The 15,362-nt window shown below is 42.4% G+C and overlaps 1 protein-coding gene and 1 pseudogene across 3 annotated transcripts in view; one reads left to right on the top strand and one right to left on the bottom strand.

The window, feature by feature from the left end:
- Aff4 (AF4/FMR2 family member 4) overlaps positions 1-14,440 on the bottom strand; it is a 73,131-nt gene extending 58,691 nt beyond the window's left edge. For all 3 annotated transcript variants that reach the window (XM_028855687.2, XM_028855686.2, XM_028855688.2), the window contains exon 1: positions 14,353-14,440. The gene's annotated coding sequence lies outside the window, so the exon portion shown is untranslated. The remainder of the gene's footprint in view (positions 1-14,352) is intronic.
- LOC119086945 lies at positions 10,360-10,827 on the top strand (annotated as a pseudogene).
- Positions 14,441-15,362: the final 922 nt, after the last annotated feature.

The raw sequence follows: 15,362 nt of genomic DNA, 5'->3' as shown, positions 1-15,362 counted from the left end.
AACCCTCATAACTCCAGTTCCAGGGGCTATGATGCCTCTTCTGGCCCCTGTAGGCACTGCACACATGTAGTGAACTTAAATACACACACTCAGGTACACATGTACATACATAAAATAATTTTTTTTTAATTAAAAAAAAATTTAAACTGGGCATGATGTAATCCAGCTCAGGACTTTTGAAAAAAAAATAAAAACAGAAAACAGTTATGTGTCTTAGTCACTTTTCTAATGCTGTGAAGAGACACCATTACCAAGAAAACTTACAAAAGAAAGCATTTATGAGTTCATGGTTCCAGAAGGTTAGAGTCCATCAGGAGGGAAGCATGGCAGCAGGAACACAGGCTCAGGCTGAGGAAGCAGGCGAGAGCTTATATCTCTATCCACAAGCAGGAGGCAGAATGGTAATTGGAAATGGCTTGGGCATTTGAATCCTCAAAGACTGCCCACAATGACACAACTCCTCCAATAAAGGCCATACATCCTGATCCTTTCCAAACAGTTCCACTAACTAGGGACCAAACATTTAAATATGTGAGCCTATGGGGACCATTCTCATTCAAATCACCACAGTGTTGATAAAGATAGAGGAACTAGTGTTCCTTGTGTACTGCTGTGCGAACACACAAATGGAGCAGCCACTATGGAAAAAAAAAAAAAAAAAAAAAAAAACGTTGAGAGATCCCTCAATACCTTTAGCATAAGTCTGGAGAGATGGGTCAACCATTAAAAGCACTAACTGCTCTTCCAGAGGACCCAGATTCAATTCCCAGCACCCACATGGCAGCTCACAACTGTCTGTAAATTCAGTCCCAGGGGATCCAATCCCTTTTTCTTGCCTTTGCAGGCAATGCATACACATGATGCACATACATACAGGCCAACACATAAAAGTAAATATAATCTAAAAAACTAAAAACAAAACTTCAATATGGGAAGTAAGAAAGACACCTCAATGGTTAAGAGCACTTAACTGCTCTTGCAGAGGACCCAGGTTCAGGTCTCAGAACTCATATGATAGATCACAACCAGTCCTAACTCCAAGTCCACAAGATCCAATTCCTTTTCTGACCTCCACAGACATGAGGTACACACTGTGGTATATATACATACATGCAGGCAAAACACTCATACACACAAAAATAAATAGATTTTTTAAAAATTTAAAAACTGGCAGGCGGGAGAGAACTGTCCGTTTACAAGAGAATTACCAAATGATGCAGTAATTTTACTTCTAGGTATACACTCTAAAAAATGAAAAGTAGGAAAGCAGATCCTTGAACACCAACATTCATAGAAGCATCATTCACAACAGCCAAAGATGGAAGCAAGGTGTTCATCAGCAAACTAACGGATAAGCAAACCAGGTATATAAATATAATGAAATGCTCTTCAGCCATGAAAGTAAATGAAATTCTGCTGCATACTACGGCAAAGATGATCTCTGAAAACATTAGGCTATATGAAATAAGCCAGACTCTGAAGGTCACATATTATTATGAGATAATTCCAATTAATATGAGATACCCAGAATGAACAAATTCATAGAAACCAGAAGACTAGAGGTAAGAACAATGGGAAAATGCCACTTTAAAAATAATTTATCTATTTTTATCTTATGTTCACTGGTGTTTTGCCTGCAGGTATGTCTGTGTGAGGGGGTCAGATCTTAGAGTTATGGATAGTTGTTAGCTGCCATGTGGGTGCTGGGAATTGAATCTGAGTCCTCTGGAAAAGTAGTCAGTGTCATCTCTCCAGCCTCAGGAAAACACCATTTTATAGTCTGTCAAAATTTTTGTTTGGGATGATGAAAAAGTTCTAGAAAAGGATAGTGTTGGTGGTTGCACAATACTGTAAATATACCATGAATTTATGTATACATAAAATGACTAAAATAATAAAATTTTTATGCTATGTGTGTTTTGCCATAATTAAGAAAAATCTAACAGGGGTAAATATGATCCAAATACTTTGTGTACATCTATGAAACTACCAGAGAATAAATTTTCAAAATTACTTATATTTTTATGTGTATATGTTTACGGTTGTGTGAGCTTATGTGCCCACATGCATGCAGGATGCATGTAGAGCAGATGAGGGCATTGGATCCCCTGGAACTAGAAATACAGATGGTTGAGAGATGCCATGTGGGTGCCAGGAACTAAACCTGGGTCCTCTGGAAGAGTAGCCAGTGTTCTTAACCCCTGACCTATCACTGTAGCCCCCAAAATAATTTTTCAACGGAAAATAACCCAAGAAGCATACAGTAAAAATAAAATTCAAAATATTCATTCCCAATGAATCAGAAATAATCTATTTTTTTAATAAATAATGACATTAATTTTACAATTTAAAAATTTTTAAGTTAAAATTTTTCAGTAGTTTAAAAGAAATTTCCTGGGCAAGGCAGGGTGGTATCAGCTTAATCCCAGCACTTGGGAGGCAGAAGCAGATGGAGCTCTGTGAGTTTAGCAAACATAGTTCCAGGACAGCTGGGGTTATAGAGAGAGACCCTGCCTCAACATAAATAATAAATAAATAAATAAACAGACAAACAAATAAATAAAATGTTACTTAACATGCCCCTTTCAAGTAAAACTCGGAATCTGTTATGCCTCTACCCCCATTACTACCTTATAACAATATTCCTACTAAAACTAGGATGATTTAATTACCAGATTATTGATGGTTTAAACTCCAAAAGTCAAATTGAGACCTGAGCTGATATTTCAATTAATTTCAAACAATAGCTACTCCACTTTAACTTCACCACACCGCCCTACGTTAAAGCACAAAGCCTCCTGGACTCAGAAACCCCTCTTGGCCTCATTTGCAGGATTTTTCTACCCAGGAGAACTTGTGAAGAGGTCGCTTCCTACCAGGGAAGGAAACAAAGACTGCACACCTGGAGATCAAAGCCAAACTAACAAAACATCAGGTCCCAAGACAGTGTTTTATACAGAAGGGCTCTTGTCCAAAAGGCAGTGCGGAGAAGATGGAGTTTATGGTTTTATTTTCTCAGTGCCAGGGATCTAACCTAGTGCTTCAGTCATGCTAACTAAGCAAAGAATCCACAACTGAGCTGTCCCACTAGTCTCTCATCTTCAGATGTAAAATGCAGTAAAAATTATAAGAACAAAGATAAGGATTCCATAGCATTTTTGCTGTTACTTGTGTTGTACTTCTTTGTGTGAATATATGCCTGTGTGCTTGTGGAGATCAGAGGTCAATTTTGGGTATCTTCCTCAAGCACTTTCACCTTATTTTTTTGAGCCAGGATCTCTCACTGAACAGAGGAGCTCCAGAGATCTGCTTCTCTCCTCCTTCCCAATCCTGGTGAACTTTTCTCACTGAGTTATCTCCTTAGCCTGTTATTTTTATTTTCTTAATCAAAAGTAACTTTCTTTTCTTTTTCTTTTTCTTTTTCTCTTCCTTTCTTTCTTTCTTTCTTTCTCTCTCTTTCTTTCTCTCTTTCTCTTTCTTCTTTCTTTCTTTCTTTCTTTCTTTCTTTCTTTCTTTCTTTCTTTCTTTCTTTCGTTCTTTCTCTCTCTCTCTTTTTCCCCCATGAAAAAAGTCAAGAACTCATGAAGTCCAGGCTGTGCTCAAAATGGCTATGGAGCTCATGATGACCTTGAAATCCTGATCCTCTTGACTCCACTTCTCAAGTGATGGGAAAACAGATTTATACCACCATGCCTAGTTCTTAATCAAATTTCTATGGGTCACCTCAAATGTCTATTATCCTGCCTCATAAATAATTCTCAACCAGATTCTCAAAGCTTCCTAATAGTTGTAGTCTTTCTCCTTTCCTATTTCAAAAAGTATCCCATTGAGTCCTGTGACTTTCCCTGATCCTAACTTATTCCACAAATGACTTTTTCTTATGGGACATGGATTAAGAAACAGAATATTAAAAATAAGAGACAGGGGCCAGGTGTGGTGTTGAACACCTTTAATCCCAGCACTCAGGAGGCAGAGGCAGGCAGATCTCTGAGTTCCAGGCTAGCCTGGTCTACAGAACCAGTTCCAGGAAGGCCAGGTCTACATAGAGAAACCTTTATCTTGAAAAAAAATTAAAACTTTATCATTTTATCACCTAGCTATCAATTCTCTGAACCTATTCTCTTCTTTCCTCCTGGTTACAAAGGAAAAAATATAGTTCTTCCTATCAAAGAACAATCTCCCCCAATTTGCTATCTTCTGGATCTTCACCAGTTCCTGCCATCTCTGAAGCAACTTAAACTTCTTTCTCAATAATGAACCCTTTTAATTCTACCCATCAGCATTTAAATATATTTTCTTTTTTAAAAGTCCAGGGCAATGCATCATGTTGGTACACACCTTTAATCTGACCACTGGAAAGGCAGAGCAAGCAAAACTCAATGAGTTCAAGGCCAGCTTGGTTTATATAGAGAACTCCAGTTCAGCCAGGGCTACATAGAAGGATTTTGTCTCAAAAGGACATAAGCCAAAACAAAACAAAAAATTGTCTCATTTGAGACTTCTGTAACACATATATACCTGTAGTTCCTTGGGAGGTAAAAGCAGGAGGATCAAGTTCTAAACCAGCTAGGGCTATATAGTGAGATCTTGGCTCATATCAAGAAAGTCAGCCAGGTGGTAATGGTTTACACCTTTAATCCCAGCACTCCCAGAGGCAGAGCCAGAGGATCTATGTGAGTCCAAGCCCAGCCTGGTCTACAGAGGGAGATCCAGGACAGCCAGGGCCACACAGAGAAACCCTGTCCCCAAAAACAAAAACAAAACAAACGTTTATGAGTTTGAAAATAACCTACATACATTCAGCTCCACGTCTGTACTCAGACTATTCTCTTTTTGGGGGGGGCGGGGGGCGGGAGTCAAGACAGGGTTTCTCTGTGTAGCCCTGGCTGTCTTGGAACTCTGTAGACCTCAAACTCAAAGATCTGCCTGCCTCTGCCTCCTTAGTGCTGGGATTAAAGGCGTCCACCACCACCACCACCACCACCACCACCACCACCACCACCACCACCACCACCACCACCACCACCACTTGGCCAGACTTTTCCCTTTACCCAGATGAATGTCCTTCATTCTGCCAGTTTCTAATATATCCACCACAAACCTACTTCCTCTAAGAACCTTCCAAGACTTCTGTGTCACTAAAATCACTTAATTCCCAAAGCATTTCTTTGTATTTCATTTGGCACTTAGCATTTCCCTCCATTACAGTTACTGTATTTACAAGTACTCCATTTCCTTAGCAGGAATCTACTCCCATATCTCAAGCTCTGGAGAACGAGTAACAAGGCTGTTATTTTAATTTCTACTTTCTTCCCTCCAACGCTTAACTCAGTGACTCGCATACAGAAATTCAAACAAACTGTGATTTTTATAAAGGTTACAACTGGAGTATTGCTGCCTCAAGGCAAAGCATGTCAGGAGTACCACTAAAGGCTGGGTTTAAGAATATCATGTTGGGCTGGAGAGATGGCTCAGTGGTTGGGAGCAGTGGCTGCTCTTCTGGTAGACCCAGGTTCAATTCCCAGTACCCACATGGCAGCTCACAACTGTCCCATTTCCAAGGGAAAAACGACTATTGGGCTGTCTCTCTCCAGTTCATTCATATATATATACATATATATATGAATACCATGTCACTCTTCTTTTCTATCCACAGATAACTTCCCATTTCCTAAGAGCTGAGCTATATTTGATAAAAGTGAGAGGGTAAATCCTTTTCTTATAATTGTTATTATCCAATATAAGCATTAACAATAACACTATGCAAACTTTGTTTTTAAGGCAACTGTTCTCAAAGTTCACACCTAATAGAAAACCAACATCTATACATACACAAAAAAATTACATGTACAACTAGGTATGATGGCACACACTTGTAATCCTAACATTCAGGAAGCAGAGGCAGGACAATCAACTAAAAGTTCAAAACCAGCCTACGCTATGTTTGACACAAATGATAAATTTTTACTTTTATTCAACTCCCCCATGCTTGCTGGGTGTGGTGGTATATGTCTTTAATCTCAGTCTGGCCTCTATTGTGAGTTCCAGGAAAGCTAGGGCTATGTAGAGAGATCCTGTCTCAAAAAGGAAACGAAAGAAAAAAAGCAACAACCATGTAGAATAAAACCATGTTCTCAAATATTCACCAAGTACAAATAAATGCTGCCTCTTCAGGGTACCTGAATATATATACACATATATATGCATGCATACACACATACATACATAGATGGATAGATGTGGATTGTTTGTTTGAAATAAGGTCTTACATAGTCCAAGCTGGCTTCAAACTAGATTTGTAGTTAAGGATGACCTTGAATTTCTGATCCTCCTGCCTTCACCTCTCAAATTGTGGGAATGCTAGGATTACAGACATCTACCACCAAGCCTGGTTTATGTGCTGCTGGAGTGATAGCTAAGCACTCTACCAACTCAGCTACATCCCCAGCCCTAGACCTGAAAATATAAACTAGTGTTAATCCCGTACTTCATTCATGACTACTTAGTGTATATACTAGGCCATACACTATACTAGATTAAGGATTTAAAAACTAAAAATACCTTTCATCTTTAAGATTTTGTTGCAGTTTACCTAACTAGAGGCAGGAGGAAAGAAGAGGGTTATATGAGTTGTAGGCAAAATAAAGAAGAGGGAGGAAAGGCATACCTCGGGAAAGGATGTGGACCACGGGTAGTTGGAAAATAAGTTTGGGGAGCAGAGGTGCAAAACAAAGACATGAATGACAACATTCAGGGCCTGAACTGACTTGTAAGTTTGTCTCTCAAATCTTACAGATAGATACTATTTCAGTGCAAATGAAATACCCCAGAGTCTAAGTGATGACTTCAGTGATTTTTTTTAAAATAGTATACACATTCAAATAGCCATAAATTCATCATTACAGCTTATATAACTGTAAAACTCAAATCAAATCCAAGTTTAAAGTAACAATGTAACAAATGACGTTTCACAAAAAAAAAAAAAAAACTAGACTAACATTTAAGTATGAAAATATGTACCTTTAGGACTGATTTGTTGTTCCTTTTGTTTTTTTAATTTTTGAGACAGGGTCTTTAGCCTTGGATGTCCTAGAATTCACTTTGTAGACCAGGCTGGCCTTGAACTAACAAATCCACCTGCCTCTTCCTCCTGAATGCTGTGATGAAGGGTATGTACCACTACACCCAGCCTTAGATTTTACTTTTATTATTTTGCAGTGCTTGGTTTGGGATAGGAAAGTGATCTATCATTGAGCTACATTCCCAGCCCTAGGTTCCATACCTTTGTGATTTGATTTCAATAATACTAATATATAACATGCATAAATGTTAAATTAAACAAGTTTAATAATTATAAGCCTTAGCCAGGCATGGTAGCGTATACCGTCGTTAATCCCAGCACTCCAAAGGCAGAAGCAGGCAGATCTCTGTGAGTTCAAGGCCAGCCTGGTCTACAAAGTGAGTTCAAGGAAAGACAGGGCTGTTACAGAGAAACCCTGTCTCGGAAATATAATAATAACAACTGTAAGCCTTTATAAACTAGTTCATGGGAATCCAATCTTATGATGCCATATCAGCTTCTAAGGTTGTTTACTGTGGTGTTGTGTCAGTCTTGCTTGTCTAGATGACCTCAAGTTTACTTTAGCCTCTCAATGTCTGGAATCATAGGCTTACACCTCCACACCCAGCTTTAGCTGGTAATTCTTGGTCTATTTTTTGTTTTTTGTTTTTGTTTTGTTTTGTTTTGTTTTTTTTTTGTTTTTCGAGACAGGGTTTCTCTGTGTAACTTTGCGCCTTTTCTGGATCTTGCTCTGTAGACCAGGCTGGCCTGGAACTCACAGAGATCCGCCTGCCTCTGCCTCCTGAGTGCTGGGATTAAAGGCGTGCGCCACCACTGCCCGGCTGTTTTTTGTTCTTTTGAGACAGTTTCACGTAGTTCAAACTGGCCTTAAATTGCTAATCCTTCTGACTCCATCCACTGGATAGGCATGCACCACCACACCTGGCAAACTGGCCGTTCTTAAACACTAATTTAAAGAGCTTCCTTCACCTGTGAATTGTAGCACTCTACTTTGTTCATTTAAGATTAAGGGCCTGACTATGTTTCTAGTGTCACTTCTAAAGTTTGTAACAAACACTATGTAGAAACAAATTGTTTCAAGTTTATCAACTACAAAGAAGACCTACACCACATACATCACAAACATGTCACTAAGCTGGGCAGTGGTGGCGTATGCCTTTGATCCCAGCACTCGGAAGGCAGAGCCAGGCAGATCTCTGTGAGTTCCAAGGCCAGCCTGGTCTACAGAGCGAGATCCAGGACAGGCACCAAAACTACAGAGAAACCCTGTCTCAAAAAACCAAAAAAACCAAAAAAAAAAGAACATGTCCGTAACTGCTATGCCAGGGGTCCTACTTGCAATAAATAACACATCATAATCCAATTTTACCCAACATCTTTCCCAGCTGAAACCACTTACAAAATCACTAGTGAAACAGCACAAGCACAATAAAGAACAAAATCTAAACATGATTTTAAAAAGCCCCCAAAGAGTATAAGGCTATAAGTCTTCCTTCAAAGTTTTATAAAACTCATTCATGCTCAATACGCCTTACATGAAATGCTAATACAAACATGTAAAAATTTTGGTTTTTCGTGACAGAATTTCTTTGTACAACTAACCTGGCTGCCCTGGAAGCCCTGGAACTCACTTTGTAGACCAGGCTATCCCTGAACTCACACAATTCCACCTGCCTCTGCCTCCCAAGAGCTAGGATTAATGGGATGTGTTACCACTGCCCAGCTAAAAATAAACTTTTAAAAACAGAAAAGAGTGTTAAGAAACAAAGACTTAACCTAATCTTGAATAGGGGTCAGATTCAAAGATGTTAAGGAAGTAGAATCTTGGATGCCAGTCAGATGTGAGTGTAAAACAGAGGGATGAGGGACAATTTATAGGAAAAAGTGATGACAGTTGTGGAATTCTTCAGGACAAAGAAAAGAGTAGAATTTGGAGATGAGTTGAACATTACGATCGGACCATCTTCTAGCCTCATCTCAACTTCAGTTTTTCTGGATTTCATCCCCAAGCAGAGCTGTACTAAAAGCAGACATGTGCAGCGTGACTCTACCCTAAGAATACAGTGGACAGCTAAGACAATGCCCAGCCCCTACTTGTTTTATATGGTATGTGGTATAGTAATGCCTATTATGTTATATAGTTATAATATTATATACACTATTCAATATAAGATAGCATCATATTCAATACTACATATTATGTAAGATATCTACTACATTACATGATGCATATTATTTGTGTATACAGTATCCCAATACTGTATACACATACAAATATATCCTAAAAACAAAACTCCCAAAGGCCACTACAGTAAACCCATATATTCATTAAAGTCCACTTGATCTGCTAAAGCAAGAATCAAACTTTTTAGGGGAAGATAGTATGTTAGGTTTGGCAGTCAATAGAGTCAGTTACTCAATTCTGTCCTCGGAGCAGCAAAACTCAGCCACAGACAATACATAAACAACTGGGTTGACTGGGTTCCAATACAATCTTATTTATGGACACTGACATTTGAGCTCCCTATAATATTCTCTTCCCAAATAACATTCTTTTGACTCTTTGCTACTATTTAAAAATATAAAACAAAATAAAAATATAAAAGCCATTCTTACCTCATAGGCTGCACAAAAGCAGGCAACAGGCTGCACTGGGTCTACTGGGCAGAGTTTGTTGACCCTTGTACTAAACAACATAGAACTGCCCTCACCTAAACTTTCCAGATACCCTTTCAGTGTTAATAGAAGACAAAAAGAAAAAAGAAAAAAAAAAGGAAAATCTCTCAGTTGACAGAACAGAAAACCTTTACTTGGCTAATCAAATAATTCACTCTATTTTGCAAGAAAGTCATAAACTTTTGTTATGCTCAGAAAAACAAGACAGGCAGTGAAGGTACACGCCTTTGATCATAGTGCTTGGGAGGCAGAGGCAGGAGATCTCTGTGAGTTCAAAGCCAACCTGGTCCACAGCAAGTCCAGGACAGCCAGGGCTATACAGAGAAACCCTGTCTGGAGAAAGAAAAAGAAGAAGGAGGAGGAGGAGAAGGAGAGGAAATTCAAGGCCAGCACCAGCCACACCTCCAGTTTGAGGACAACTACATGAGACCCTCTCAAAATTTTTAAAAAATTTTAAAAATAAGATAACTACACAGAGAAACCCATTCTCAAAAAAAAAAATGTTAAAACACAAAACTTAAAACATACTGGTCCACAGTAATCCCAGCATTTAAGAGATGGATGCAAGAGGATGGGAAATTTAAGACCAGGCCACCCACTCACTCACCACGCCAAGTCCGCTATGGGGTAGCCCTGAAGCCACTCCCAAACTGAAGTAGCCATGAACCCTCCCAAACTGAAGAAATTTATGGACAAGAAATTACCATTGAAGTTAAATAGTGGCAGACATGTACAAGGAATTCTATCGGGTTTTGATCCCTTTGTGAATGTTGTAATTGAAGAGTGTTGAGATGGTGATTAGTGGGCAACAAAATAACATTGGAATGGTGGTCATACAAGGAAACAGCATCATCATGTTAGAAGCCTTGGAAAGAGTTTCAACAACGGCTGTTCAGCCTAGGAGTACATATCCCTCCCCAAAGGGCCTGTTTGACTGTGGTGTAGAATTGGGTCATGTACATTTTCCTATGAAACTTTTTGCTAAATAAACTTTTGTGATACTCAGAAAAACAAACAAGCCGGGCAGGGATGGCACAGTCCTTTAATCTCAGCACTAGGGAGGCAGAGGGAGGCAGATCTCTGTGAGTTCAAAGCCAGTCTGGTCTACAAAGGAAGTTCAAGGAAAGACAGGGTGGTTAGAGAAACCCTGTCTTGAGAAACCAAGGGAAGAAAGAGAGAGAGAGAGAGAGAGAGAGAGAGAGAGAGAGAGAGAGAAATTAACTAAGTCATGGCCAGCACCAGTTTGAAGACAACTACATGAGACCCTCTCAAATTTTTTAAAAACCTTAAAAAATAAGATAAAAAGTAATTCCAACATTAAAATACTCTAGACTATTATGGTACTAAATTTGCTTAGCTCTTCCTCTCTGTATGTCAGTAGCACTGAAATTCCAGTGAAAATTAATATCAAGACAAAACGGATCAGGTGATAAGGCAAGAATTAACAACAGGAATATTGGCCAGGTGGCATTGGCGCACACCTTTAGTCCCAGCAACACTTTGGAAGAAGAGGCAGGTGGATCTCTGAGTGTTCTAGGCCAGCCTTGTCTACAAAGGAGTTCCAGGACAGCCAGAACTGTTACACAGAGAAACCCTGCCTCAAAAAAACAAAAAATAATTTAAAAAAATAACAGGGATATTTATTATTGCTAATCCATGTACTAGACAGCACATCTCTTCAAATAACCAAGATGGATACAGAGTTAAAACAGGGAGTAGGGTATTGAAACAAAGGAGAAAGTTACAAAGTAACAACAGGGAAATGTAGCTAATCAGTCTTGAACCTTTAACTACAATGTATTTCACAATAACTGAGACAGGCAAACACCCTCCCAGAAATGGAATCATTGTTTCAATTTATCAGGGGAAATGAAAAGGAAACGGTAAAAATATGAGGGTTACAGAAAGTTGTGAAACGTTTATAATAAGCACCAAAGATTTTTATCTAGAATGTATGTGGAATAGAGACATAGCAAAACAAAAAACCCCAGAAGCCAGGCATAGTGGAGAATGCTTGTAATCCCTGGCAATCTGGGAGGCCAAAGGAAACAGTTACCAACCTGAGGCTTCTGGGTTTGGTTGTGCCTTCAATATTTAAGAGTATACCTCTTTGAAGCCAAGTGTAATGGCACATACCTTTAATCTCAGCACTTGGGAGGCAGAGGCAGGTGGATCTCTGAGTTCAAGTCCAGCCTGGTCTACACAGCAAATTCCAATCCAGTCAGAAACATAAAGTGAGACCTTGTCTCAAAAACATCAAAACAAAAAAACCTTCTTTGATTTTTTTATGAAAGGTACTACAAAGAAAGGGGAAGGTTTCATACATTTTTTACTCCATTCTAGGCCAGTAGATAGTCAAAAAAGAAAAAAATACCTGTTTTTTAATACTTGTTTTCTTTGTTCCTATCAGGTATACATAAAACTATGACTTCTACCTTACCACCTCAAAAAAAGGAAGATCCATAAAGTCTAGCAGTCTTCATCTTCTATAGCATTTTCTGAAGCTGATCCCCATTTTCCTCCTTTCAAATATTGCTCACTTGCTTACATAACTTTAGGTTATCTGTAAAATCTTAGATCAGACAGATAAACAATTTCAACTTCAAAATGCTATCAAAATCCATCTAATTGCATAAAACATTGGAGAGGATAAAGAGAATAAACATGGTACTTATTCTAAAGACAATAGACCTTTAAGACAAGTACACCCCACAAGTGGATTCACTGTCCCAAAAGGGATACAGTAGCTTGAATATAGAAGAGAATGCATAAACCTCAATGTGAGACTCTGACAAGTAGAACATTAACTGAAATAAAAATATTCTCTTCTTAGGAATTAACCACACAGCTTCACCAAAGCACTGTAGTCCACCTTACACCCCCAAACTGTCTAGCTCGGTCTAAACTACACACAGCCAAGCCCATCCCAACCAACCTGTAATGATTTGGCTATTGGCTATTCTCAAGACACCCTATCTTGTCTCCACATGAAGCAAAATTTTACCTAAAGTAAAAGGTACCAACTGTTCCTACTGAGCTAACAAAAATCAGCCTGCAAATGACCACAAACATGACAGCGGCTGGTATTAGTTAATTTTTTAAAAAAGACTACTTCTAGGTTTTCAGAAAGTTCATCATGAAAGGCAATTAAAAATAACTTTTGGAGACTTTTGGCTTGGAGACTGAGAAATGTAGTGATGAATAAGGAACATAAACCTGAAGAAGTTGACGAAGCCAGCTTTGTTAAAAACCAAGTGGCCACTTGCCAACACTTCTTTATGCGTATATGACCAAAGATGATGATTCTAGGCTATCTCTCGAACCACATCAGCTTCTCATCAAATCTCGAATTAAGAAGGATCTCATAAACATTTCAATTTTGAAAAGTTAAAAGGACTTTGATAAGTCAAAACAAAAGATTTTGTAAGGCTTCGGAGAATCAATATGGAAACAAAGCTTGAAGCGTTTCACGATCTGAGCCTCCCCTCTCATGTCCACAAAAAGCACACATTTTAAATGTCACACAAACAGCCTATTCAAGGGCACCTAAGGCTTAGATCCCGGCACTGGAAAGGGGGCTAGCTTCAGTTTAAAATCTCAGCGGGGAAGAAAAAAAGCAGAATTCTGACTTGCAACTGACGAAACTCGGGAGAACCCTGAATCGAACTCTGCGTCCTAGTTCGAACTTCACTCACAACCATTTTCAGATCAGGGCTCTCGACTCCCTGTAAAGGTGTCATCTGTGAATGAAATGGCTGAGAAGGGCACCCCCACACACACAGCCTGGACTCCTGTACCCCAGGATCGGTTCTCAGAGAGTGGAAGCAACAGCAAAGTGGATGGAACAAAGCACTGACGTCAATTACGAGATTAACCCTGAGCACAGGCAGCTGGAGGAGAGGCCTAAACACCAATACCCCAAAGCCCGGCCATCGCGATCGCCAGGTACCAGGCCCGTTCCGACTGGGAAGGAGGGTTTCTCCTATCCTAACCCAGGTCCCCATATTTTCAGTCAAGCCCCCATCGACAATCAAGGACGGAAATCCCGTCCCGTCCCCCCCCCCTTTTTTTTTTCTTTCGGTGGAGGGGAGATGGGGGAGCGGGGGTGGGGGGAGGTGCGCAGGATCGCGAGAAGGAAGGCGAGAACTAGTAGGGAGATGATGGCCAGAATCCGGGCCTATTTTTCTCTCTAAGTAGGAATGACTTGAGTCGGATGAAGCATCAGTTTTTCAAGGGATGAATCCGCCGACCGAATCTGAGAGAGGAATGGAGGAAGGGAGGACGAGGAGGGGGGAGGGGGAAGGGAGGAGTGGGGGGAGAAACGGCCAGAAGATGGTCGTCTAGAATGTTGTTGGGAATGGGTTGGCCTTTATTGATTGATTTTTTTTTTTCTTGTTTGAAATGTATTTCTGAGAGAGAGTGGGGACGAGAAGACAGCGCGCAAAGCAGGCTCCAGCGCTCCCCCCCACCCCCCGACCCCCCGCCGCCGCCCCGAGGGTCTCCGCGAGCGTCCGCGGCCCGAGCCTCGCCTTCCTGGCGGCGCGGCCGCGCCTCAGTCAGACGTCAGTCAGTCCGTCTGTCAGGCGGCTTCTCACCTCCAGTCCCCGCTCCGCTAGGCCCGAACCATCTCCCGACCGCGGCGGCGGTGGCGGCGGTGGCGGTGGCAGCGGCGGCGGCGGCGCCCGGCCTGCACCTTCACCGGACGAGCATTCGGGCCCGCCCAGGAGGCGGCGACCGGCTGCCAAGGGCGAGGGGCAGCGGCGGATCCCGAGGCCGCGGGTGAGCGCCGGCGGCGCACCTCACTCGGAGGACGCCGGGGTTCCGCCCCGCTCCATGACGGCCCGGCCGAGCCCGGGACGGGTGACTGAGCCGGCGGCGGCGGGGCGGGCTGACGGGGGAGGGGGGGAGCTGGCACCGAGATCCCCGCCCCGTCCGCTGGGGGCGGCGGCGGTGGCGGCGACGACTCGACTCCCGCAGCCCGCACTGTGACTGACGCAGTGGCTGCGGCCCATGTGACCGGGGCCGGGGCGGCTGCAAGTGTCACGTGACCGGGCCGGGCCGCGCCCCTCCCGCAGGCAGAGCGGGGGCTGCCTGCCCGCCTGCCTGCCTGCTGGCTCGCCCGGCGTCGCCCGCGGAGTTGACGTGCGGACTGACGTGCGGGACGCCCGCCTGCGCCCGCGGCCTAGGGGACAGGCCGCAGCGGGTTCTGCGGGAGCGGCGCCCGCGTCAGGCCGGCGACCGACCGAACGAACGAACCCGGCTCCCGGCACACGCCCTCCTGCGCAGCCCGCTAGGGTGGCGCCCCGAGGCGGGGCGGGGCGGGGCGCAGCCGGGTCGACCGGTTTCTGGGGCTCAGGTGAAGGCCGGGCCCCCGGCCGGCCGCGCGAGTCCCGCAGCGCTCCGCAGGGCTAGGGAGGGAAGGGTGACGTGGATGTCCGCAGCACGTCGTCCAAAGCTGCGTGCGACTTTAGTGTGGGAGGATGAGCCGGGCCCCCTGCAGCATCTAAAAAAGAAAAAAAAAACCATCGGGAAGCCTGGCGTCGTGGCAGGCATGTAGTTCGAGCACTCGGGCGGCCGCGGCCAGCAGGATCGCCACGAATTCGGC

This window comes from Peromyscus leucopus, chromosome 8b (genome assembly GCF_004664715.2).
Source record: "Peromyscus leucopus breed LL Stock chromosome 8b, UCI_PerLeu_2.1, whole genome shotgun sequence".
Lineage (NCBI taxonomy): Eukaryota > Metazoa > Chordata > Mammalia > Rodentia > Cricetidae > Peromyscus > Peromyscus leucopus.
Note: the sequence above shows the minus strand (reverse complement) of the source record. Positions and strands in the feature narration are given on the sequence as shown.